Source organism: Vicugna pacos, unplaced genomic scaffold, assembly GCF_048564905.1.
Source record: "Vicugna pacos unplaced genomic scaffold, VicPac4 scaffold_118, whole genome shotgun sequence".
NCBI classification, from domain to species: Eukaryota; Metazoa; Chordata; class Mammalia; order Artiodactyla; family Camelidae; genus Vicugna; species Vicugna pacos.
In genome coordinates, this window is record NW_027328798.1 from 238,333 (window position 1) to 265,557 (window position 27,225).

Here is a 27,225-nt window from a genome sequence, read left to right on the forward strand (position 1 = left end):
CAAGCATATCCTGGAATATAAGCTCTATTACCCCGGAGTCCCCCACCCCCATTCTCACTGCGGAGTCCCTTAGTAATCAACTACCAAGGCACCAGCATAGAACCATGCAATCACTATTTTAGGTATAAATGAGAGTATTAGCTCATTCAATTCTGAAACAGAAACCTTAAAATAAATACTGAACTTATTTACAGATAAACAAATTTGGACACAAAAAAGTACAGTTTCTCCCCCAAGACACAAAGATAATAATTGGTAAAGGCAAGATTTGAACTAATCTGCCTGATTCTAAAAGCTAAGGTGGAAATCCCCTTTGACTTTGGAGGTAAAGCAGCACAACCTATCACCCTATCATTGTTCAGATCTAACTTTAGACAGCCTGAGACAGCACCTCATTCCTATGGAACTCGAGGGCAAACAATAACAATAAGGATTTTATATTCAGTATTTTCTTAAGTCTCAATTATATAAAGTGTCAGCAGATCAGCAGAAAATTCTGGGAAATATGAGTGGGTCCAGAGCTTTTTGCTGATAAGAAACTCATTCTATCAGGACAGAGTGACCTTCCCATGTGAGGCCTCATGTACATAAACTAAAGGCAGCTGAGCAATGAAAACTAGCAAGAACATGGAACTCAAGCAAGAAGGATGCCTGCCATCCCCTGCCCAGTTGCCTCTTCACCCACGTGGACAAGATGGCAGAAGATCCAGGTTCTTGTCCAAGTGACAACATAATGGATTCTCACCCATGAAATGTTATGACTCTATGCTGTCTTAAGTCCGTTCCAACTAAAATATGATAACACCAATATCTCAGCAGAATGTCTATGTCTCCACTTTCTCTCTTCTATTAGGAGACTATATCTATGGCTACAAAGCCGAAATTCAATTAAAAACACCATGCACGAAGCCTGGTGAAAGTCTGTGTAAGAGACATTGTTCTCACGCTCAGTGAGTGAAAACTCAGAAAAAGTGGTCCTTCTCCCTCTGCAAGTGGGAGGTAGCCTGATTGTGTGTGTGTGTGTGTGTGTGTGTGCACACGTGTGTGTGTGTAAATCAAATACAACGTATTCTGGGATGTGCACAGATTTTTTTTTCTGTTACTATTATTTCGTGAGAATGAGCCTACCTTTAAATTAATTTGAATCTATTATTCTGAGAGAGTCTCAGGCTCTTTTGGTGGAGGATGGGAAAGAGGAAAGGAAAGGAGGAAAGAAGTAAATGAAGCAAAGCTGTAAGAGTACTGCTAGGGAAAGGCAAGACATTATTTTTGTTCCTACTTGCATCACACACAAATTACGGACTGGCTTTCCCCCATGTCTTGTCAAGCACTGAGTTGCAGAAGAACAGGCAACAGCCCTTTTCTCACTGAGCTTGTGACTGTACGTGACATCTTATAGACACAAATTATTTAACCTAATCAAACACTCTAGCAGCAGGCTGTAATTCTCCTACTTTGAGAGACAAGGAAACAGGAAGTGAAAGAGGGTATATAGCTTGACCAAAGTCAGAGGACAAGTAAACTAAAGAGGATGAATTCAAACTCAGATCTGAATGCAGAGTCTGAACTTCCGACTCCGAGGGCTGGAAAATCCTTAACACACAGGGTCCACAGCTCCTCTGCATTGTTCCTGGCACCAAGCATTTCCCATGGCGATGGTCTCCAGTTCTCAGACACAGCGCTCTGTGCAGCCAATAACCTCCATTCGAACCTTGATCATCTACCTGCCACGCCCACCAGGCTTCACCATACAGGCAGGAAAGCTGGATTTCAAGTGCATACAAAGCCACCCCTGGTGTAACCTGGACTCTTCAGCAGCTTTTCCAGCATAAAGGCAGCCATGAAAGTGCTCACAGTTTGTACATGAGCCACACTACCTCTCTCCATCTCTCTCCCCACCTATACTACTTAGCTATGACCATTTTGAGAATCTTGGAAACAAATTTTTAAAAACAGAAAAGAAAGGATTCTGTATCGAGTACTTAATACTTACAATTTTAAATGAGAAGTTACAAAGTGAGTATTTACAAACCGAATCTGCCTTCCTAGGTGTCAGTTTTAACAGTTAAAAAATATAATAGCAAAAATTTCTCACTTAAAAAATTAACAAAAACATCAACAATAATCTGGAATAAACTCAAAAACAATGCCCATGTTGTATATGGAGGAAGTACAGGACTGTACTGAGGGGTAAAGTAAGAAGTGTGAAAGTAGAGACATCAACCTTTGTATGGAGGAAAACAGTTTTGTAAAGATGTACGTTCTCCTAAAGATAATTCAAAATTACTAAAAAATCCCATGACAACACTTATCCTTTTTTTTAACTTGAAAAAATTTTATTAGAATTCTTCAGGAAAAATGAAGTCATAATACTAGCAAAGAAAAATAGGGATCGAAAAGCAAATCAAAAAATTTGCACTGTCAGATATTAAATAAATTTTTACAATATGTAAGATATAGTGCTAGTGTAGGAAAGTAAGATTGACAGAAATAAATCATGAGCTCAAAAAGAGACTCTAGTGTACATAAGTATTTTTACAGCTGGGATTTCAAATTAAAGAGCAAAGTAGGAATTCAATAATTGTCTTGGGACAATCACAGAATCCCCTGGAAAAAACAAATTCTATTCCGGTCAAAATGACCGCAAGAAAAATTACAGAAAGTGATGTAAATATTAGAAAGTACTAATAAGAGCAAATACAACTCTTTGCTCATATCAATTCAGCTTCTCCTCACTATGACAAGCACTATTATCATCTCCATCTTAGAGATTAAGAAAACCTACAGAAGAAATTTATACCATTATAAGAAAGCATTTCTAAGAATAATATCAAGAATAAAACCGAAAAAGAAGACATTTACTATCTAAAGTTTATTTTGGGCCATAACAAAAATGAACCTACTGAACAAAATGAAAGGCAAAAAATGACAAGGGAAAGCTCTGTGATACATGTTGATGAAGACAAGGGGCTAATGTTCATAATATACATAGAGCTGTCACAAAGCAACAAGAAGCTCCCTCACTTAAATATTTGCAAAGGACAAAAGGGATCATTCACTTTTTAAAAGTCAGATGGCTAATGAGTGAAAAATGCTCAATACCACACTGGTCATAAAGTGCAAAGTAAAACAATGAAAATCATTTTGCTCATCATATTGGCAAATATTTTTAAAAGATATTCTAGCTAGTGTCCATCTTTGAGACAACAAACTGTGAGCGATCTTTTGGAGGACGACATGTCAATGGATATGTAAACCCTGGAAAACGTGTGTACACACAGGCTGAACTTCACTGTTAGGAATCGTTTCATTTGCAAAAAGAATCAGTTCAAATAGATGTACTCATCAGAGAATTTACACAGCACTGTTTACATTGGTGGGAAGAAAAGCTGAAGTGGAATCATACCCACGGATAGAGAATTGGTTACATAAGTTATTCTACATCTTTTCATTCCCCACAGGAGAAGGAATTTCTAGATTCACTTGAAAGGAGCCTGTGATTTATGTAGTTGTCACATCCAAGGACTAAATTTCCAGAAACCTTAACTAAAGGAATTCTTATACAAGATCACAGGAATGTTTGTACAAGAAGGATGCCAGTCAGACACCCTTTCTGACAGTGGAAAATGGAGAAAACTTAAGTGTCCACCATCAAGACAATGATGCGGTAAATCACGGTGAGCTGTGGCCACTAAAGTTCCGGTGTTTTGGCGTGGTCCAAGGCCTTGTCCACAGTTCTCTCCCACGAAAGGTGTCCTTACACAAGAGACCAAACCTGCACATCAGGAGACCACTCTACTCTATCTGAAAGGACCGGGTGAGTCTGGAAGGAGAGGACGTCTGTGATATATACCTGAGTGAATAAACCGAGCTGCAGAAAACATATAGTATGGCCTTATTTTTCAATAAAGCATATATACACACACATATACATAGATTTCTCATATACGTTTATGTATGTGTATATATATATGACATAGGCATAAAGGTCATGAAATATATACTCCACATTGTCAGCAGTTTTTACTCTCAGGAAAAAAGGGGAAGGGAAGTAGGGGACTTTCGGTACCACCACAGTTCTCTTTTCAGTACTCCAGTTAAGTTTACTTGGAATATAAAAGTTTACTTAAGTCCAAAGTAAAATGGACGAGGACTCCACAAGACAGAATGCTATAATGGTCATTAAAAATCATGCCAGCGGAGATAGAATACTAAAAAAAAATTGTCATAAGCTGAATGGAAAATGGAGGTCTCCACACAGCAAACAGGCACACAGTGCTTGCTGGTTTTTATGACAGAGGTAATACACACTGATGAAAAGAACAGAAAATAGATTTTAAAGTGTTAATTATTATCTCTGAATACTGGGAACAGGATAGACCCTTTTGACCCTTTTTTCAGAATTTTATATTAAATACACATTATTTTTCATCTGAAAAATGCATTTTTAGATGTCTAGTAACACACATTGGAAAAAATACATGAGTACTTACAGAAATAAATAACTAGGAGACACCGAAGCACCGTCACACAGTGCAGAATGGGTGATCCTGAATAACACCGCGCAGTTACATAAGGACTCAAAAATTGAAAGCACCCGCTGTAACAGGGCGCGTCCCCCTTCCATTTGTCTGTTGTGTCTTCAGGGCTGAGGCAGTTCTGAGCACGGCCAGTGTCAGTGCTGGTGTCTGGATGGATGCCACTGGAGGTGAAGGCACCTGCAAGCCGAGAGGAAGAACAGAAATCATCCTCTGCTTTTTCTGTCTTGTTTCTTTTCTCTTTTAAAGAGAGGCGGAAATAAGATAAACTGAATCTTCCCTACTGAAATTTCAGTATTGAAACAGTTTTTATATTGTTCACAACTTATATTCTGCCTATAACTGTCTTTTCAACAAAGCATTATATTTATTAAATGTTAATTAACTCAGTTAATTAACTACCTGTTGAAACCTATTAAAGAAAATGAAATGCACTACGTGAAAGCACCACACCTGCAGTGACTAGCACAGCTGTTTTGACGGCAGTGCAGTCAGCCCCACCATCACGTGGCCCTGAGCTCCTGATGCTGGGAAGAGAGCACGCTGCTTCCTCAGGCGGAGAGAAATGGTAAAAGTATTTTCTGAAATCTACAGCACTGACAAAACATAACTGCTTAATCCCAGGCTCCTTTGAGGCTGTCATTTTCCGTTTCTGGCCAACACCCGTCAATGAGCAGAACCACCCCATTCCCGAGTCATGGGACTCACGTGGGCAGCAGTTTTGGAGAAATTTCCAGGTATAGAATGTAAACCAACTATACATAAAACTCTGAAAAAGAAAAGATGCAATAATCTGATTTTGGAAGACACTCAATATATTCTCCTAAGCCTTAGTAGTTGGAAAGTCTGGGCTTCTCCTAAGCCACTTATTTATTTCACAGACAGTAAGCATCTCCCACAAACCCTGTTTCCCTGTGTCTGCTGGGAGCCTCAGGCATATTGATGCTGTCTATCTTATAAGGCACAAGGCAGAGGCGTGTGTCTCACGCCTGCAAATCTCACACAGGCTCAACTGCAAGCCTCACTGTCTGAAATTGGCCCCATTTTCTCACCTGTTTATTTGGTATCTGTTCTTCTGTAAGCTGCCTGAAATGCTTCTTGGAACAAGTCAGAAGAATGAGTGGGTAGAGAAATGGACAGATGGACAGGTGAGAGATGGGCAGACAAACAGGGAGACTCCAAGAGAAGGGGAGCAAACAAAATTTCCTATGCACAACCCTCTTCTAGTCAGGGAAGAAAACCACCACAAAGAAGTGTGAAGAGGCAGGTGGCTTAGGACTGTTTCCTGGATTCCATGAAATGTCACACCAAGAGATGAGAGGGGAGAAGTATAAATAATAAAAGATAAAAAGCATGCATGTTTGAAAAATATATCTACATTATGTACTTTCTAAAGAATAGATTCAAATCAGCAAAGCCCAATAACCCAATTCTTGGGTATTTACAGAAGTGAGAATCCCATCTCCAATCCACAAGGCATCCCTTCGGAGCACTGAGAGTCTACACGGTGTGGTCATAAATGCATCACCGCAAAAGCTGTGCTATCCTGCACTTACGAGGAACGAGCATGTGTGCTCGGGCTGCCCACTCACGTCATTTACACCCCACAGCACCTCTACGGGGTAGGGATGCCTAGCGAACCCCATCTCTGCAGGACAGAAAACAAGTCCAAGAGAGGCTAAGCCGATCTACCATTTCTCCATCTCACAGGACTTGTCACTCCAGAGCAGGAATCGAACTCAGACCCACGTTTGTAACCACAGTACTACCGTAATTTATGTGCTTTTTGTGTGTATAATACATTTGTTTCTGGCATGAAAGGATATTTAAAAAATGATCGGTTGTCTTGTCTATCTCATTAGCTCACAATCTTTATATTTTTGAATTGTACCCTTCCCCTGGAGAAATGAACGGAAAGAGCGGTGGTCAGAATGAGGTGGGGCTCCATTCTTTATCTGTTACCTCATCTCATCCAAGTCCCCAACCAGGGAGAAGGAGCAAAGGTTTTCTTCATTTTTAATGAGAGGGCTCCAGTGATGGTGACTTACTCAACTCCAAAACCGAGTCTGGGGGAAGGGCACATGCAGCAACGAGAGCAGTATCACCTGTAGGAAGGCGAAAAGAGCTCAGGGGATGGCTCAATGGGTCAGCCTGATTTCATTTCAATCGATAATACAATAACACACTCTAAAATATCTAGCATGCAATGGATTTGCTCTTTCTTGACATCTAGCAAGTTTCCACAGCCCACATGTAACATTATCATGAACTAGTGAAAGGATGAGTCCACAGACAAGAAAAATCAATGCCACAGGCACGCTGAAACCCAGGCTGGAAGAAAGGAAGGGAAAGGGCATAGTTAAGAAGAGAGGAAAGTCTGGGAAAAAGACATCATCACAAGGACTCTCAAGCATCATCCAGCAATCATATAATCATTCTTTCAAGAGAGAGTTACTTAGGTCCTATTTTGTGCGAGATTTTACAAAGGGCAAAGAGAGACCGCAGCGTCCATGGTGGCAGCAAGTTGCGGGGCTATAATACAATTCTAATCCTGGTACCTTGCACACTTGTCCTCAGTATAAAGGCAAAAAATAAATAAAATAATACTATGTAAACCATACACATTGCTGAAAAAAATTAAAGAATACCTAAATACCTGGAAAGACACACCACGCAGATTCCTGGATCAGATGACAGCATTCTTGGGATGGCAGTGCTCTCCAGAGCGATGCATACATACAACGTGGTCTCGATCACAATCCCAGCGGGCTCTTCTGCAGTAACTGACTAGCTGCTGCTACAATTCATATGGGAATTCGAGGGTCTCAGTAACCAAAACGTACCTGAAAGAGAAGTACAACGTGAGAGGACTTGTAATTCTCAATTTCAAACCTTACATCTGTATCTCCAAGTGAGATTAGAGGCCATTTTTAAGTTATTATTTTGTTTATCCTTATTTTCTAAATTCTGTACAACAAATATACCTGTTAGAATAAGAAAAATAAAAAGTAAGTTATCTTTTAAAACATGAACACCGATTCATTCATTGGGAAAAAATTATTTTAACTCTAAAGAAGTAAACAAATATCTAGTGAAAAAGGACTACTTAAAAACAAGTGTGCATTTACAATTTTCATAAATTGAAAACTGAAAAGCACAAACACATCAAGTTTCTAGGGAGACTGGTGAAACATATTAACAATTATTTTAAAAATTCTTATTGAAAAATGAAAACTCAAGAAAGGGAAATTCGTGATTTACAGCCAACTGCAAACACATGGAAAGCAAAGGCCTAGAAATCACAGTTCCTTTAACTCTGCTACTAACGGAATAGGAGAGGAAATTCCTCACTGAGGGGACAGTGGAATCCCATCCATAACATAGAATACACAGTACAAACTGCAGTAATATCGGGAGTGAATAACTTAGAAGAATTCTGAAGTTATAACATTGCTGAAAAACTATAAAAAACACTGACAGGCAGATTAAAACACACAGTCATATATATTATATAGAAACATATGTAGTCTGCTCCCATGTTGCATAGAAATACAAACATATTTGTTCATTTATGGGCACTTATGACTTTATCCCTGGTAGAATATTTCAACTAAATCAAATAATCAATATAACACTCCTCTTGTCAAATCTACTTGATAAGTTACTCTGCTATGTAACCATAAAGTGTCTAAGATAGATCTAAAATTAGTGAAAAAGAGCTTTGTATGGCTTCTTGAATTCTTCTCAAATTTCCAAGCTTAATTTTAAAATAGATCTGAGCAGTATTTCTATATTATCTTTTCCCTTGTGAAATGAACAACACAGTCTGTTGTCAAAATTCTGTGCTTACAAATATTCACGAGCACAGTATCCTCACAAAACTGCTGGACAGCAAAGCACTATCCAGACACTGTGACCAAATAAATGAAACACAAGGAAGACAGTGACCCTATTCTGGAGGGCTTATAGTCTGTGTCAACACTAGGGTTTTTACTTGATTGGTTTGATTGGGTAGCAAAATAAAATCAATCAAGTACTTTCTTCTTTGAGCGTTCTGTAAGTCATGACTGTTTTTAGTGTCATGAGCAGGAAAGACTTAAGCATGACTTGATTAGGTCAACTAGCAACAATCATCACTGGAGAGTGAGTAATATAGAAGTTAACTGATAGCAATGCTTCTGCCTACATGAGCCCTATAATAAATCTACACTGACATCCGAAAGGAAAATAAGGAGATGAGGTCCCTAATGAGAAAACAAACTAACAAGAAATCAAAAAAGGAAAGATGTTTTCATTAATGATTCCAGGCAGTAGTGGAGCATGTTGGTGAAGATCACATATTCTGGGGAAAAACATGAGGGGTCTGAACTCCCACAGCACTGGGTAGCTGTGACACTGATATTTCAGTGAAATTTTCTGCACCTCAGTCTCCTATCCAAAGACGGGGGAAAACAACCGCACCCATCTCCTAGACTGTTTCTACAAATTTAGATATTTTATACATAAAAGCTTAAATAAAATACTTCAGATTTAAAATAATACCCCAAAACACATGGAACAAAGAAAACAGAGATAAATTGGAGTTCATCAAAATTTAAAACTTTGCTTCAAAGGGCACCATTCAGAAAGTGAAAAAACAACACACTAGAGAAAATTTTTTCAAATCATTTATCTCATAAGGAATTTGTATCTCCAAATGAAGAAAAAAACCCCCTACAACTCAACAATAAAAAGGCAACTCAATTAAAAAATTAATAAATGTTCTGAAAAGGTATTTTTCAAGAAAAACATAGAAATGTCCAATAAGCACAATGAAATGATGTTCAATAGCATTAGCTGTAAGGAAAATCAAGTCAAAACCACTAGGAGAAGCCACTTCACACTCACAACAATAGGTTATAATAAAAAAAATGGTAACAAGCACTAATGAGGACACAGAGGAAGTGGAGCGCACAGCCCTTGCTGGTTAGGACGTAACACAGCTTGGCCACTTTGGAAAACAGCCTGGCAGGGCCTCAGAGAGTTGAACATTTCGTTTCTGACTTACCCAGCAATTCTGCTCTCTGGGCACACACGAAAGAGAAGTGAAAACAGATATCCACATAAAAAATCCCACATGAGTGTCCACGGCGACATTACTCATCACAGCCAAAAAGCAGAAACAACCCAAATGCCTATCACCTGGTGAATGGGTAAACAGACGGGCCCAGCCATACAGTGGAAAGTTATTCAGCAATAGCAAAGAATAGAATAGTGACTCAGGCCACAACATGGACAAACATTGAAAACGTTACTCAGTGTGAAAGTAGTCGGTCACAATAGACGGTTCCACTTACATGAAGTGACTCGATTTACATTAAATGTCCAGCACAGGCAAATCCACAGAGAGAAAAGTGGCTCCTTGGGGCTGGGGGAGGATGGGGAAGATGGGAATGTCTGCTTATGCATACGGGGCATCCTGTTGGGGGGATGAAAATGTTCTAAGATTGAATGGGATGCACAATTCTGGGCATAGAGTAAAAACCAATGTACATTTTAATGGGTGAATTGTATTAAAACTGTTAGGAACAAAAGCATCTCGGGGCAGTACCTTCCAGAGTAAATGCAAATTGCTAACTTTTATTAGAGGAAAAAGAAACTGCCCTCAGCATGAAAGCAGGAGATCAGCAAATGTGAGTTAACCGAAATTGGACAAGAGCATTTCACTTGAAACAGTTGCTGAGTGTACAGGAAATATTCAGAAATAGGAGAATCACCTTGACATCACGAAGAAGCATTCTGCTTCAAATGCAGATCAAGGATTCGGCAAGCCCTGCTGCCAGAAATGAGCAGAGAAGAATCCTGATTCATAAAACTAGCACCAGAGCCAACAAGGAAATGGTGGTGAGGAAAGCAGGCGGCGAATATCTGGAAGAGTTTGCTACAAATATTTTCTCCACCGAAAATTTAAAAATAAAGTGAAAGTGATGAAATGCTGTGTTGACATCACGTGAATGGGCTTCCTTCGGTGCTCGACTGTTCTGTAACCCAGATTGATAGACTCAGGAGAATCAGCATGGCTCCTGGGGGTCCCCAAAGGACTGCCCACCAGCACGCTGACCACCATCACATCTGCCAGGGTTGAATTGCAGGGAAGAGACCAAGTTCTGAAAGGTACCGGAAATGTTGACAAGGGAAGAAAAGGATGAGTTTAGTCCTGGGACAGAGGCAGTGTGAGCAGAGGCCAGAAGGCTGCAGGTGAACTGCAGTAGACCTGGGGCAGGAAGGGATCACGGGGGAGCATATCTCAATTCTCTTCTGTCTCTGCCTCCGGTAGGAGAGATAAAGCCTGCATCCTTCTCACCTGGAACTGTGGGTTCTGGCTGGCAGAAGTCTTACCGACACGGAATGATTATTCAAGACTCTGTGGAAAAAGTCAAGAAATCGAGAGGGAGTAGGGAGCCATCTCCATGAGCCTCTCAAATGTTCCCATATTTATTGTGTATAATCAAAGGAAAAATTCATTAACAGTTGTGAGATAGTAAGGAGGAAATTCGGGAAAGACATGATGAGGCAGAGATTGTAGAATATACAATGAGTACAAAGGATTAGTGTATGTTTAGGGAAGTCATGGGGTGAGGGGAACAAGATACACTTTTAGATATTTTCATTACAAAGCACACCACCAGACCAGCCAGGTCTTTGTTTTGGGGATAATAGACTAACAACACACAAGCCCAGCGTTTATAGCTGAGGGTCTCGGTCCTTGCTTTGCAACCAGCAGAGTGCTACCTAAAACCTCAACTACACAAGCAAAGCATTGTCTCTGATTTTAAGGAAAGGAGACTGGAGTGAAGATGCACAGGAACTTGCTTGCAAAGCAGTACCAAAGCATATTTTTTCTTCTTAAAGTTCAGAGGCGACTGTGCTGTGTTACAATTTGTTAACCCAATCATGGGCTCCCACATGGAACCATTATGGAGGACACTCTAGGATGACTAATCCTGGATGTGGGTCTCTTCCTGCCATCTTCAGCCACTCTAGCAGGGTCTACGCACATCCGAGAATAACGATCCTACGGAACCACCCACTCTCTTAACTCCTGATGCTTGAAACTTAATTTTAGCTCTACACAACTTTCCGTAGAAAAGTTTCAGAAATAAAAGATATAATATTCCTTTTATATCTCATCATATTACTGATTTTTCTGATTGCTCTCTGCTGCTTCTACTTGGTAAAGCACCTCATTCTGCAGCTGAATTCAGTAATTTCCGTTGTGCATTTCTAGCCAGTTTGGGCTCGCTAAATTCTATTGGTCAAATATCGATATACTTAATTGATTTCTTTGTTCATCAATTTCAGCCAGGAGGAGAGGGAGTGTCACTCTTTTCCTCAGCCCACCCTCAACTCTTTTCCCATCAACTCAGGCCTCCTGAAAACAAAACAAAGTATTTTTTCCCTTCTACTCTTTCTACAAACACAACAGGAAACATCAGTCTGGAGAAAGTATTCAACACAAATTTTAAAACAAAAATCTATAAACCTGAAGCAACTCCATCTCCGAATCATGATACACAATGACATGAGAGTAATTGTGTCAGGCACAAAGCATGAGGGAGCCTGACTACCTGATTTCTATTCTTCAAAGGAAGGAAGATTTTCGTATTTTTTATTATCATTCTTGGTCATTGTTTCTGATTATGCCAAAAAATAGTTTATGAAATAATTATGCACTGCAATAACAGATTTTTAATGTATCAATTTTAGAAGGCATTCAGAGGGGATAGGAAAACCCACCTCTGTAAAAAATGTAAAATTTCTTCCCCTGTTAAGAACACGTATACAAAATGCAACAGAGAATTCAAATTCTTGTGGAGAGGAGCAAAACCACAGAATCAAAGCAAAGTCATTACAATGAGTCAATTTAAATTTCACTGGACAAACATGCTCAATGCATACAAATAATTTTAAAGGCACACTGCAAACCATTCACTTAATGATCTGCAGGCTAGAGGAAGAATTTCCCTCTTGAACAGACAACAGAAATCAGTAGGTTGTCCCACCAAACCAGGAGCAGAGAACAATCAGGTTTTTAACAGTTTTGATAAATCAGCATGTTCTAAAGATCAAAATCCAGAAATTTTAAACATTCATTCAAACCACAATGAAACAAGCACTTAAAGAAAAAAAAAACACAAAGAATCTAAGCACAGAGGTCATTTAGATAGATCAATGAGAATTTCTTGTACCGCTGGAAGAAAGAACAGGCTATAACCTTTTACTTGAAAAATAAAACTTCTTTTAAAGATAAATGCTAAAACATATTTCATCTTTCATGTTGCCTTAAAAAATCTGAGGTACTTGTATCTGATCAAAAAAGCAATTCTGAGTAATATTATGTTACAATTCAGTGCCAGTTTGCTCTAGAAGAAAAGAGAAAAGTTACTATTTCTCATTCTGATCAGTTTAAAGAACCTCCCTGTCTCTATATCCTCCCATTTCCTAAGCTCAACCTCCCTAACCCTTCTGAAACAAGTATGAGAAAGTCTTATTCCCAACATGCCAAATGACAAAAGAATATCAATTTATTTATGTAAATATATGCCTACACCTTGAAATGGAGGAGAAAGTTATCAGAAGTCTATATGGAACTTCTTTCTATCTTCCTGATATCACACACACAAACGTTCACACAGACACAGACACATACCCCCTGGATTACTGAGCACTTCACAAGCTTAGTACTTACAACTTGTAGAAGGTAACTTTGTAGTTAATTTAAAATACAAAACTTTCAGCTTTTGAAAGTCTTCATCATCTGCTAAACCATCCAAATATCAAAGAGACCCAATTAGCCTTCTCTGTAGAATGTAATTTCCCTTGATGGCAAAACAGACCCTAAGAAGTACTGGATCAAAGATTCATGTTTATCACTACCTATGATCGTTTTTAAGCACATTAACAGATTCAGAAATGTATGTCTCATCAACATTTATTCCTATTGAAATAGCATACGTGTTCAATTGTCTATACAGTGACTAGGTCCCATGATGGTGTTTAAGAGCTATTTTGTGTATAGCAATATTTATATTCAAGTGCAGAAAAGGAGGGTGTGTTTTACTCAGTTGTAGAGCACCTGCATAGCATGCACAATGTCCTGGCTTCAGTCCCCAGTACCTCCAAAAAAATAAATAAACTAAGTGCATATTTAAAAATAAGAATAGTGCAGCCACTATGGAAGACAGTGTGGAGATTCCTCAAAAGACTAGGAATAGACTTACCATATGACCCAGGAATCCCACTCCTGGGCTTGTACCCAGAAGGAAAACTACTTCAGGATGACACCTGCACCCCAATGTTCATAGCAGCACTATTTACAATAGCCAAAACATGGAAACTACCTAAATGTCCATCAACAGGTGACTGGATAAAGAAGATGTGGTATATTTATACAATGGAATACTTCTCAGCCATAAAAACCGACAACATAATGCCATTTGCAGCAACATGGATGTTCCTAGAGAATGTCATTCTAAGTGAAGTAAGCCAGAAAGAGAAATAAAAATACCATATGAGATCGCTCATATGCGGAATCTGAAAAACAAAAACAAACAAAAACAAAGCATAAATACAGGACAGAAATAGACTCATGGACCGAGAATACAGACTTGTGGTTACCGGGGGGGGGGGGTAGAGGGTGGGAAGGGATAGACTGGGATTTCAAAATTGTAGAATAAATAAACAAGATTACACTGTATAGCACTGGGAAATATACACAAAATGTTATGATAAATCACAGAGAAAAAATGTGACAATGAGTGTGTATATGTCCATGAATGACTGAAAAATTGTGCTGAACACTGGAATTTGACACAGCACTGTAAAATGATTATGAATCAATAAAAAATGTAAAAAAAAGAATAAACACAGGGAAATATACACAAAATGTTATGATAAATCACAGAGAAAAAAATGTGACAATGAGTGTGTATATTTCCATGAATGACTGAAAAATTGTGCTGAACACTGGAATTTGACACAACACTGTAAAATGATTATAAATCAATAAAAAATGTTAAAAAATAAAAATAAAAATAAATAAACAAAGTTGCAAAACAAAAAAATAAGAATAAAGTTATAAAAAAACGCAGACTAAAAACCACTGCAACCTAGGTACTACAATTATACTAAAAAATCAAGTGTTTCTATCAAATATTCACTATATGCCAATCACGGAGACAACCACAAGTCACCCCTGAAGCTTCACGTGTGATTCTCAACAACCCTACTAAGTAGACACGGATGAGAAACCCGGCTCTGCGGATGAGGAGACGGAGCTCAGAGGAGCCGGGGACGCTGACCCTCCTACTCCGTGTGACACCGCGTCAGCCCAGGGCAAGCGCTGACAGTGCTGCACTGAGGGGACACCCAGCTGCATGGACCCTTGGGGTACTGGGGAGTCCCAGAAAACACTAAAAATTTTTCAGTGAAAAACCAGCTCAAATATATTACACTGTGCCGCATCCCTTAAACAGGGAACGTGAACGAGACCTTTTTGATGCGTCCATGTTCTTTCTGCCATCATCAGTTACTTGCCCTCACTGCGTCACCAGTGATGATCTGGACCCCATATGAAGTGCACTCAGATGGCAGAGCTTTTAATGCTGTTTTATGAAGTTTGTAAGACTCTGTCTATGCCTCACACTGGTGGTCATCCATCACTTCTCACCAGTGTGGACGTACCACCTGAAATCATTCCTTTCTGCTTTTTAAAATCCCTTCATCTACTCCAGACTTTTCAATAGCAAAGAAGCAGCTAAACCACAGACAGTGGACAGCTTTTCACCAAATGGACTCGAACAGCCCATCTGACTACCTGGAAGCCCTTTTCTTCTATTAAACCCACTTCCAGGTACTTCATCATTTTCTGATTGGTTAACTGGGCCTCTGACTGGCCTACTCAGAGAGCTCCCAACCTCACATCCAGGGGTGGGAGAGGACCCTGCTGTTGGGGGAAATCAGTGAGGAAGGTGGACATCCTTCAGCCACGTCTGCATGGGTAGAAGTGCCACAGCGTGCTCAGAAATTATACCGTCATCACCCCTGGGCTCCCATGGACTGGTTTCACATTAACCAAAGTCATGAGACACTGATGCAAGAAAACCAGAAACTTAGCTTATTAATGTAACAGAAGACGTGAATCTATGAACCAGACTGAAATATCAGAGTTCAACCATGAGTACATTTTCTCCTCCACTGCCCAATAACGGGCAGGCAGTCACATGGCAAGCATGGACAGAAACGGAGCAGGAAGGGTTTCTAGATTAACTCAATGAACTAAATTTCTATTATACGAACAGATCTACTGCCCAGAAGACAATTAACGCCAATCACGGTGCACTCTCCGTGGACAGCGGCAAGACATGACTATGAGCACCCATGTAACTCTCCTTTCCCTGTCCTTTATAGGCTAACTGATGCACAGAGGTACAAAGATTCAGGGATGCTGATAACGCTAAACACAAAAAGCCCATCTCTGGGAGCCTCAAAACCAGACAGCCAGGGTTTAAATACCAGCTCTGCCAATTACTAGTTCTGTGATTTTGCCAACTTAATTACCCTCTGTGTGCCTCAATTTCCACACTGTAAAACTGGGATAACAATCAAACCTTCCTTACTCGCTTGTAGAGAAGATTGAAGGATTCATTTCTGTAAAATGCTCAGAAAAGAATGTAGCACATTTTGGGTGTTCAACAAATGTCAACTTAATATCAAAGTGATTTACAAGTCTCCCCTCTAATCATCTTATGTGTTTTCTGGCTAGCCTAAGTCCCAAAGAACATCCTTATTTCTCCTTTTATAAACAATTGGGGAGTACCCTTATGTTCCACCCCACCACCTGTTTAAACTGAGGGAGGGGATGCCTCCTAACCACTCTTTTGGGCCATGGAGAGTGCTTCTCCCTTCACACCCCTGGCCCCTGGCCCACAGCTAGCACTCATCACACTAACAGAGTGAGGTGTGAGTCCGGGGAGACAAGCGGGGCATGTGAAACCCTTCCTTTCACTCCAGTGTTGGTCACCATTGGGAAGCACCTGGGATGCTCAGCTCCATGGCAGGAAAGCCCTGTGCATGAAGGGGCAGGTCCTCTCAAGGGAAGGCTCGCTGTGGCCCAGAGCTACATGGGACAGGGTGAGTCTGTATTTCTGGGACACAGTATCATGACACGCATTTTCCCACAGCCTTGAAGTTCATGAAGAACGTGGCTTCATCAGTAACAAAGAAGACATTTATCGCCTGTCTACTCTTTTGTGTCATCTCTCAGTTGGCTGCTGGAGACAACATGTGTATAAGTATTGGATCTCCTTAAGCCCCAAAATATATGAAGCAACAAATAATTCTGTGGCTTAACATTGGTTCAGGGCGACTGTGTAACTGTCCTGACTCTGCTGATGCTAAATTATGGGTATAGGAACTATGGAACCTCCTCAAATATCTTTCATCATAAAAAAAGCTCTTCTTATTTTCCTGTTTCTTAGTAATTGCCAAAGACTCCCAAATGATGGCTTCACACAAAACAGCAGCTAAAGTTTATGAGCCCTCTTGACATACTCACTGTGGTAAACACTGCACATAATTTCTAATTCTCACAATTCTACAATTCATATATGAATGTCCCCATCTCACAGACGAGGGAAAAACTCAAAACGAACTGTCTCAGGCTCACGTGGCTCAGTGGCAGCACGTGCAACCAAACCCAAGTCAAAAAACTACACCCCTTCGTATATGTACCAAATCTCCTACCACCAATTAACACACAGCGGCGGGGTCAAAACTCAGGGAACTCAATACACTTTTCACCTTTAAGGTCGTCCAGATGCCGCTTCTAGCTGTTTTATAAAATCCCGGCTCACTGGTTTCTAACACTAGAAGAAAAGCCCGATTTTCCCATTGCTTGCACAGCAAGTCTGAAATGTTCACAGTGAGATGACAGAATAAATCTAAAATATAAGCAGAATAACTTTTCCAGGTAGACACACATAAAAGACATTGGGCTCTTCTGAAGCATTAAGTAAAGAAATCAAAATAAAATAAAGTTATTTAAGCCTTCTTTTACAAACAGGAATGTTAAGACTGTAAGAAGGTGCAACAGTGCCACCTATGGCTAAAATGACCTTCCAGGTTGCCGGGAAAGATGCAACACAAAAATTGCCTGTAGGATCAGAAAGGAGAATCAGATAACTAAAAGCTTATGTAGCATATACTGCACTTTGATTCGGGGGAAGGGAGGGATATTCAGTATTTAATTTGATACTGCTATTACTCCTGAATATAAACAGAAGTCATAGGCTCATGGAAACTCATCTTAGAAGAGGAAAGAATCCAGTTCAGCCACTTCATTTTACAGGAGGGGAAACTGAGACATGGAATGTGTCCTCCTTGCAATCGGCAGCAAAGGCATCCTAGGCCTCATGTCTTGCACTGTAGCAAAAACCAACAGATCTGTACTACGCCTATGTTCATAAAAGTCACGTTTGTATTTTTCCAACAGTAGGTTATCTAATATCTTGCAAAATACTTCTCAAAGATCCAGGATATCATACAAGTTTGTCGACATACAAAAATATTTATTTACATAATAAAACAGCATGAGCTTTATTCTCTCTATTAAAAAAGTAATGTGTCAAATCAATGTTTTGATATTTTAAACCTGTTAAGAGTGTAGAAAAAAATCAAAATTTTCTTTAATCACAAAAGAGAGGAGCTTATTCCCTGAAAATGATCAATGTGGATTCTACTAAACTTATTTGATCTGGTCAGAATCCCACGAATTTAAATATCTGAGTGGATGGTTACACGGCAACATAAATTCTGATTTGTAACAATACATATTCTGTGTAAATAATCTTCAAGGTCATCTGATTAAGGCAATTTAACTAGTCTCTGTCTCACTAGAATGATACAGATTTCATTAAAACTTCATACTACACCAAAAAAAAAATGAATCCTTGTTACTTTAAACCATATTCAAATATATCATACATATACTTATTAAATATGCATCAGAAATAAGCGACACTCTTTAGTATTCAGAGTTGATCAATCTAAAATATCTGTCATTGTGACAGCACTTTTATTAAGCACCTCTTGTGTTCTTTGTATACAAGGCGTCTAACTCTCACAGTCAGACAAATTAAACAATATTACTAAAATTTCACAAATGAGGAAATGTACTTAAGCCATGAAAACAACTTACATATTCATCAACAGGAAAGAAAAGAGTAAAGACTTTACTTACAATATTCACTGACAATCTTTTCTTCCATATTAAGACTACATAAAACCAATTCAGTCTTTTTAAGTATTTCTGTCAATAAGGGCCACTAGAGAAAAACAAGTAACATCAATAGCAGTGGTTGGACTTTCAGAGCCCACTTCTCTTTTGCACTATAATTATTTTTAATGTTATGTTTTTACTGCTTACAGAGCACTAAAATATAAAATTAACTTTTTAAGTAATTACCTGAGAATTATAAATTTGTGAAAATAAACAATTGTAATTTCTGCCACTCTGTCTCACCTTCTCAATGGTGTCTCTCCTTTGAAGGCATCATCAAGCTGAGATCACTAAACTCGGCCATTTATGGAGTCACAGGTGTTTGGGTAACCACTTAACGGGAGGCTGATTAGAGGAGCAATTAAGAAAGCATCCTGTGCAGCCTGGGTTCCAGCACCGAGCTAGCCACAGCCTGCTGCGTGTAATTTGGGACAAGCTGCTCCATCTCTCAATCCCTCAGCTGCAAAAAAGGAGACACTGATACCTACAATCAAACACCTGCTATGAACTAAAACATGAGGAAAGCATTTTAGCCTTAGGTAGGTGTCCACTCACAGCGAGTTTGGTCATTATGATGATGAGGATGCCTGTTAATAAATTAAGCTAGACCACAAAGGAGAAATCACCTTAAAGGAGAAACATTTTAAGTCAATGAGCATTTCTTTTTGGATGGATTGCACAATATTCTATTGATTTTTTTAATAAACCAAATTTTGTCCATTAATTATAGATTTACAGGTTCATGGACAAGTCTCCAGAAAAAGAATTAGAGGCCTCTAAACTCCGTAAATTAAGAAAGTAAATTAAAAAAAATCAGGGAGGAGGTTATACCTCATGTGGGAGAGTATGTGCTTAGCATGCATGAGGCACTCAGTTCAGTCCCCAGTAACTCCATTTAAAAACTTTGTTTTTAAAGAAATGGGGAATTAAAGCAAAAAGATGGAGGAATACAGACTTTTTTAGAGACTCATCTCAGATTTAAGATGGGGAAGATACCATCTATTTCTCAGAGGAAATTTTGAAGACTATGTAAACTGGATCTGAGATATCTAGTTCTTTAACATTATTCATGAATTCATATTACCAAGTCATAAACTACCTGATAATCAACAGTGGTGATACTGATCATAACAGCTGCCATCACGGATCGAGCTCCGGCTAGGACTGCTCTGTTCTGACATCTCTGCCCCTGAGGCCTCACCAGACTGACAGCACTAAACTAGGTCATTCATGAGCACCTCGTGTAAGTCCTCCATTTGTGCTTCTGACTCTCCCCTCACCAGCTCCTCTGAGGGAAGCACTGTTATCATCTTACCCACTCACAGATAAGGCGACTGAGGCACAGAGGCTAATCCCGTTCCAGGTCACATTGGCATTAAAGGACGTCTGTATTTCTGCTGTTTTGCTTTTGACAAAGGAATCTGAGATATCAATTCAAGGCAGACTGTTAAATAATCAAGTCTGTCAGGTCTTCACCTCAAAGAGCAGATACTATAAATTCCTGATGTAGGATGAGGCTGCCGCCACAAACTGACTCAGCTTGAAATTAATATCCAAGATGAAGCAGCGGATACACGTAAATATTCACGATTGTCAAGTCTGCTCACGGGTCTGGGCCCTTCACTGCCTGAACGGGGGTGAAATCCCCACCCGTGTCTGGGAGAGATGCACGGTGCTTCCCGGGCTCAAACAGGCTTCACGGGCTATTTCCTCCCACAGACTGGCCTCAACGATTAAAAGCTCTCAAGGTTTTTACACCATGCAAAACAAAAAGACATTTCTGCAGATGGAGCACTTTCTTAGGCTTAAATCTTTTTTTGCCTACACTCACCCAGGGGGAAAAAAGAAACATGACTCTGCAAAGTCTCTGATCCTCACCACTCACAGGAGTAGAACAGCCACAGCAGAAGATGGCTCTTCACATTGCAGGATGAGAACAAAATAAAGATGCCCCAACAACAGGCACTCCCAGACACAGCGCTCAGCAGTCTTCTGTACAATCACGGTTGTGTAGCACCCATCACCTTCTATTTCCAGAACACTTCATCACCCCTAAAGAATCCGCCTATCACTAGCAGTCACTCCCTAATCCCCCTCCAACCAGCCCCTTCCAGCCATCACCTGCTCTCTGTCTCTGCATGTGCCTTTTCTGGGCATTTCAGATCACTGAAATCAACAATATTTGACCGTTTGTGTCTGCTTCCTTTCAATTAACAAGCTGTTATCAAGGCTTGTATATTTTGAAGTGGTATCAGCATCTCTTTCTTTTTTTTTTTTTTGAAAACGTTAAAGATTATTAGAAGGTGGTAAGCACTATCAAAAAGAGTAGAATGGAGCATAAGTGATTGGGTTTCAAAGGGAAAAGTGTGGGTTGAACAGTCAGGGTGGACTTCCAAAAACAGGTGGCCTTTTTCATTTTCCTCTTTTTTTTTTTCTTTTTTATTCACTCTTACGTGTGAATAATCTTCCACTACATGGAGATACTACATTCTGTTCATCCATTCAGCAGCTATTTATGGACGAGTTCCAGAAAAATGAGTGTAAGAGTTGACTAGCATGGATGGCATTTAAGCAAAGGGCAAAATGTGCTTTCAAAAAAAAGCCAACAAACAGAGGCACAAGGAAATTCAGTGCGTTTCTGAGCAAAGTGCTTGCTTGCTTCGGCAGGACTACCGTGCAGGACTGTGGCGGATATTGGCAGGAGTCACGGTGTGGGAGAAACATGAGAAGACTCCCCACTGCAAGTAGCTCAGACAATTCTCCTCCCTCATCCTGTATTGTTAGAGCAATGTTTCTAGGTTACTCTTATTTCAAGTAATAGCACTTTAACTGCACATCTGATTATCTCCATCAGACCACTTTTCCTCCAAGCAACAGAAAAGCATTCAATGACCTGAGCAGCTCCAGGACATAATGGTGATGGATTAGGGAGTCCTGCAGCATTCCAGCCTGCAGGCACAAACCCCACATGTGCCCTGGTGATGTCCAGAAAATAAAATGCATGGAAATATCTCACTGTTTTTACACGACATCTGCCCTCAATTTGCCCCTAAATCATGCTCGCAAAGCACTAATCAACCCTCTCAATACAAAAATAAAAAAGCTAAGAAGGCAAATTTAGGCTCTTTCATTGAAAACCAGCAACCATCACTGCCAGTATCTGAGCTGGAATGCTCCTGACTTTGAAAACCACTGCGCAGTTACTTTTCAAGCGTAAAACTCATATATGTATTCCATGTAGATGATATTGCAGTAGGATTTTTCTTTTCAAAATTTCCAGTTGCAACATTAGCACAAGAAAGTTTATGTATAGGCTTTAAAAAAATCAATTATCCTCCACTTTCTTAATTTTGAACTAATTATTATTTTATAAATGTGGCTATGCTGCGTATTATAAACCGTTTGATTTCTGAAAACAAGACCTTTATGACCTCACTATTTCAGAGAAAACTTTAACGATTCTTTGAGAGGTGGGGCCTGGGGCGCCCACTATCAGCTCTTTAAATACTGACAAGGATGTGCTATTAAGTAATGCAAAGGCTCTAACTCCACATTAGCTCAGAAAGCAAAGAAACTACACCAAAGACTTCCTTAAATATTTTATATATTTCTATTCTTTTGAATATTAAAGTTCTTAAATGATATGATTTTTTTGAAAAAGACAACAGCTGTATTAAATTTCCTCTCACCAAGAAAGCAATCTTTATGAAGTAAAAAACCCCTATGGAAATCGAAATGACAGGACGTTTCTAGCTAAGTGAACATCCAGATCTGAACACAAACCTAAATCCTATCAGATCTCACTCGAAGGAGCTCTACAAAGTCCTGGGCAACCCTGGAAATTAGCTCTTTTGTTCCAAATGTTGGCTGAGCTAAGATCATCACACTAGGCAGGGAAGGAGAGAAGAGGAAAATCCACCTGGCGGCCTCCATCAGTTTTCTTCCAGCCACAAAATGCCTCTAGGTCGGCCCGCTAACAAGTCCCCCAATAAGGAAAGCCGGCATCCACACTGCCCCTGCCATCCCCAAGTAGCCCCGATGCCCATATCCCAGCCTGTGAATGGTCTTCTAATGATCCCCCTGTTGGTGGCACCCACCCCCTCTTCCCCGCTATACAAACACAGAGAGCCACGGCAGCCTTCCCAAAGCACAAATTTGATTACATCAACCCCCACTTCAAACCCTTTAGAGGCTCCCTGTTAGAGTTCTAGCCCCACCCCAGACCCTGCTCGCCCATCCTCACCTAAGTACACAGGTCCCCAGTGACCACAGGGGCCCCTGACCTGCTCCTACTTCCCACTTGCTCCAGTCTCATTTTGACTGTTTCCCAAGGAAGCCTTCCCTCCCTCCAACCTCCACAATTTGTTCCTCTCTTCCTAGAACATTCTAGGCTAAGTCAACTTCTGACAATGCTAAGCTCTCAAGAAGCAAATACATTTTGCTTACTAATGTGGCTACACGCTCTCTCCCCTAGACTCACAGAAGTGCACGTGTAATGTATAAATGAATGACCGGTTGGGTCTCAAAGGGACAGACATAACTGCTCTCGCCTGTCCCGATCCTTCGGTCTGTAGAATATCAGAAGCAATACCAGAAGTACCTTTCCTGAGGGTCACTTCTGTTGACACCCTTCACTGCCTACTGTGTCAGTTCTAGTAAAGCTCAACTTCTTCCAAAGCCCTACATCCCGGACTCTCTCCAGTGTCCTCCCCAGCAGGGGCTCCCTCCACCCTGGACCGCACAGGGCACTCTCCACGGGTCCCCACGCCAAAAGCCTCCAGGCCTCTGCCCGGGCTGCAGCTGCGATCTGAGACACATTCTTGACTCCTTCTCCTGGCTGACTCTTACTCTGTCCTCACAACTGAATGTAGAGCCCATTTCTTCCAGGAATTCCTCTCCGATAATGTCCTTTAGGTCTTGTCTGGTCTCTATCTATAGCAGCAGTATATGGTGACCAACTGGGTGTTTGCCCGCTCCTTTGAGACCACGAACACTTGGGAACCAGGTGGGAAGGAGTGAGAGATTACAAGACGGTTGAGGGAAGCAAAAAGCAGAAATCACAGTCCAAGTCCCAAATTCAAGGATACTTTCTCAGAAAAAAGTATAAACTATTTCACACGTGTGCAATTTGGCTACTATTTTTGTGGCTTGGGGACAGCAAGAACTTGGTGTTCTAGTCCAAAACCTAGGTTACATGCAAAGAAATGTATACATTCATATCCAAAGGAAACCAGAGCTGCTCAACAACAGTTTGCAGTTAGAACTGAAAGGAAATTTGATAAAGGCAATCTCTCTCTCTCTCTCTTCTTTCTTTTCTGGCATCATATAATTTTAGAAGTATTTGCGTGACTAACAGATGGCTACAGCCCGTGATTCTGCACTGGAGTGTTTGGGGCTGAGGAAGACCAGATTAGATTCACTCTGTAAATGCAATCACACCAACACACTGATAGGTGCCGTGGTGGTGAAACTGATGTTCCAAAGCAGGCAACCTTATTCGGTAAGAGAACTCTAAATAGAAAGGAAGAAATGCAATGTCCTATACTGAATTTCATTTGCAATATGGGCCATTAACTGATAGTATATCTTGACTAATGAAACCCAAAAATAAATTGTCAATGTCAGTTTTCTTCATCTGACCATTTTATGCTAACATCGGATATTAAATCCTCACTCCATACGGAAGCTCAGGCCTATGCTGCAGCACAGTTACACCCCGTGGAAGAAAGCCGACCAAGGGAGAATTGGAGAGTTTCCCTTTAGAAGCTGCGAAGTGTGGTTTTACACCTGTATATCATTTGCAACCACATCATCGACAATGGAGTTAGACGTTACCTCTGTGGGGCGAAAAGCACTGCATGCTTCAGAACAATCAAAGAACGCTGAGCTTTGTGAAACAGTCCTGAGGCACTTAAATCATACTTTTTCTGAAAGGCTCCAAATCTGACCCACTTCACCGTTCCAGGTATAACAGGGAAGTACTGGAAACAGTAGAGAGAACATGCCCTTGAAGTCTGACAAGGCTCTGCTTGAATCCTGCTACAGCATTTATCAACCGCTAAACAAACCAATTCCTTAACCCCTCTGAGAAGGCTTCCCAATCCCCAAAAGGGGGCTGTCAGCGCCCACCTGGGAGTCATGGATGTGAATGAAACACGCAAGTAGGGCGGCCGACTGCTACCTGACACGGGGCCTGGCTAGTTTCCCTCCGCTGCCCTTCTGCCCCTTTAAACTTGCACTGATCCCCCTGGTAAGGATCAAGTCCCCGGAACAGACTGCCCGTATCTTCGGTGTATCCCTGAATACATGACTTACACTTAGGAGGCCAGAGAAACAACTGCCTCCTCCCAAGTCACTAAAAATATTCTTAAGAGTCTGGGTATTTTTAACTCTATTTTTCAGGGAGACTATTCCAGAACTTTCCAAGCACCATTCTCCAGGTTGGCTTCCCTCCCAGTGCCCATCCTTCTTACCTCAGATCCTCTGTCTGACTGCCTCCTGTTCATGGGAAAGCGAGTCCGGTAGGGTGGGGACTCCCTAGGCCTCCCTCCCTCCCTCACAGGTGACTGTGAATACCTTCTCCCCACTCCAACTCCAGCTTCTGAGGATTCTAACCTTCCGTATCCTGCAGCCTCTGCACCTTCCTAAGACGCACACGTGGCCAAGACTCTCCCTTTGGATTTCTTTCTGGCTGGCCCTGCTGAACCCCAGGCCCCTTAAGGATAAATGGGATTGCTCTAAAAATGACAAACGCCGCTGGCTGACACACCAAAGCTGCATGGTCTGGGCTTTCCTCCAACCGAGGCACATCCCTCCCCTCCCTCAGCCTCAGTCTGCAGCTCTCGAGATGATCTAATTCACATGCAAGGCTGTGAACACCAGCTAAGAATGACGACTCCCAACTTGTATCTCTAGTCCAGCTCCTTCACCTGAGCCCCAGTCTCATAGAGCCGAGTGCCTCTTTGAAGTCCTAACTTGGATGAAAAATGGCATCTTAAAAATGCCTCATGTCCACCATTTACTCTGGAATTCGATTCCTGGCAGGTACCTCCCAGACTCCCCATTTTAGTAACAGCCTCAGCACCCACCTAGTTGTCTCAGGTCACATTCAATTTCCACTGTTCCCTCCCCCAGGCCCTGCCCTGGAATCAGTCCTGTTATTTTCGCCAATAAGCTGATCTCAAGTGTGGTTTTGCAGGGACCATGGCCGGAAACACACAAGCTCACAGCATGGTGCACTAACAGTCCGCCGTAGGGTGCTCCCTGGAGGGGGAGGCATCTCCTGCCGCTGGTCACCTCAGAAGGCACTGGATTCTCACACAGGAGGCCCAGGAGAAGGGACTCAAGATTTTCCCGTGGTCTGAGCTTTGAAGGGCCCGAGGTCTGGGGGAGCTCCTAATTAGCAGACACACTTGCCAGTGAGCAAATGAGGATGGGGGAACCCACGCAAGGCTGTTATCACTCCAACTCCTGGGCTCTTTGGAGCCACGGGAAAGACCTGTGTCCAGTGTACAGCCCAGCCATCACAGATCCCAGCCTGCATTTGCCAACCCGGACAGCCTAGACTCCATCTACTTGCGACACTTACTTCTGTTCTGTTCCCCACCCAGAATGTGATGGACTCATTCAGATATTCTGGCCTGTCTCAAGCGAGACAAATTCAGTGAAAAATGAAGTGTCCACATTTGGACCAGAGCATGAAAGGAGAAACAAGGCCTCATGTTCAGCATGATGGTGGTGGCCAAACCCTTCCACCGGGTGAGATGAACCATGGTGAGGGTGAGAATCCAGGGTCCTAGGTCGGCCAAATCATTTTCCTTCACGGTTGTCTGGGGTGTTGGAGACTGACTACCACAAACTAACGACACGGCTGTCAGTGGTGGATGTCAGCTGCAACAGAAACGGATTCAACTCTTTACTGCCAACATGGGTTAAAAGTAAAGGCCGGGGCAGGGAGGTCTGCACGGCTGCTGAGGCAAACCACAGACCCAGCTCTGAATGCCCACTGGCTGGAGCAGAGAGGAAGCTACGGCCCTTTTAGCTGTCCCTGTGTCCAACAGATCCAGGTGAGCCAGCTACTTAGGAGAAGGTCATGTTGTCCTGATACCCAGAAAAACCAGCCTCGTAAAGGGAACAAATAGTGTCATGGATTTTAGACCCAATTCTGCCCCTTTATGAAGGCAAAGTAAAGTAAATGGCACGGGGAAGTTGAATGCAAAAAAAAAATTTAAAGAACCAAACGGTGACCGCTTCCTCCAACAGCGTCCCCTGCAGCTGTCACCTCCGTGGCGGCCACTTCCTCACCAGTGACCGCCGGCCATGAAGCGCCGTCACGCACGTCACACAGCGACAGCCAGGAACCGCGTGCCG

General features: G+C 41.3%; 1 protein-coding gene across 8 annotated transcripts in view; it reads right to left on the reverse strand.

The window, feature by feature from the left end:
* Positions 1-27,225, reverse strand: part of LOC140694995 (trafficking protein particle complex subunit 9-like) — a 170,291-nt gene that overhangs the window by 73,452 nt on the left and 69,614 nt on the right. Inside the window, exons 1-3 of one of the 8 annotated variants that reach the window (XR_012070665.1) lie at positions 4,992-5,266; positions 4,494-4,718; positions 3,600-3,871 (exon numbers count right to left, since the gene is read on the reverse strand). The exons of 4 other annotated variants lie outside the window; for them this stretch is intronic. The gene's annotated coding sequence lies outside the window, so the exon portion shown is untranslated. Of the gene's footprint in view, positions 1-3,599; positions 3,872-4,493; positions 4,719-4,991; positions 5,267-7,255; positions 7,382-27,225 lie in introns of those variants that run through there. 3 more of the 8 variants (XR_012070670.1, XR_012070654.1, XR_012070667.1) reach the window with 3 other exon arrangements.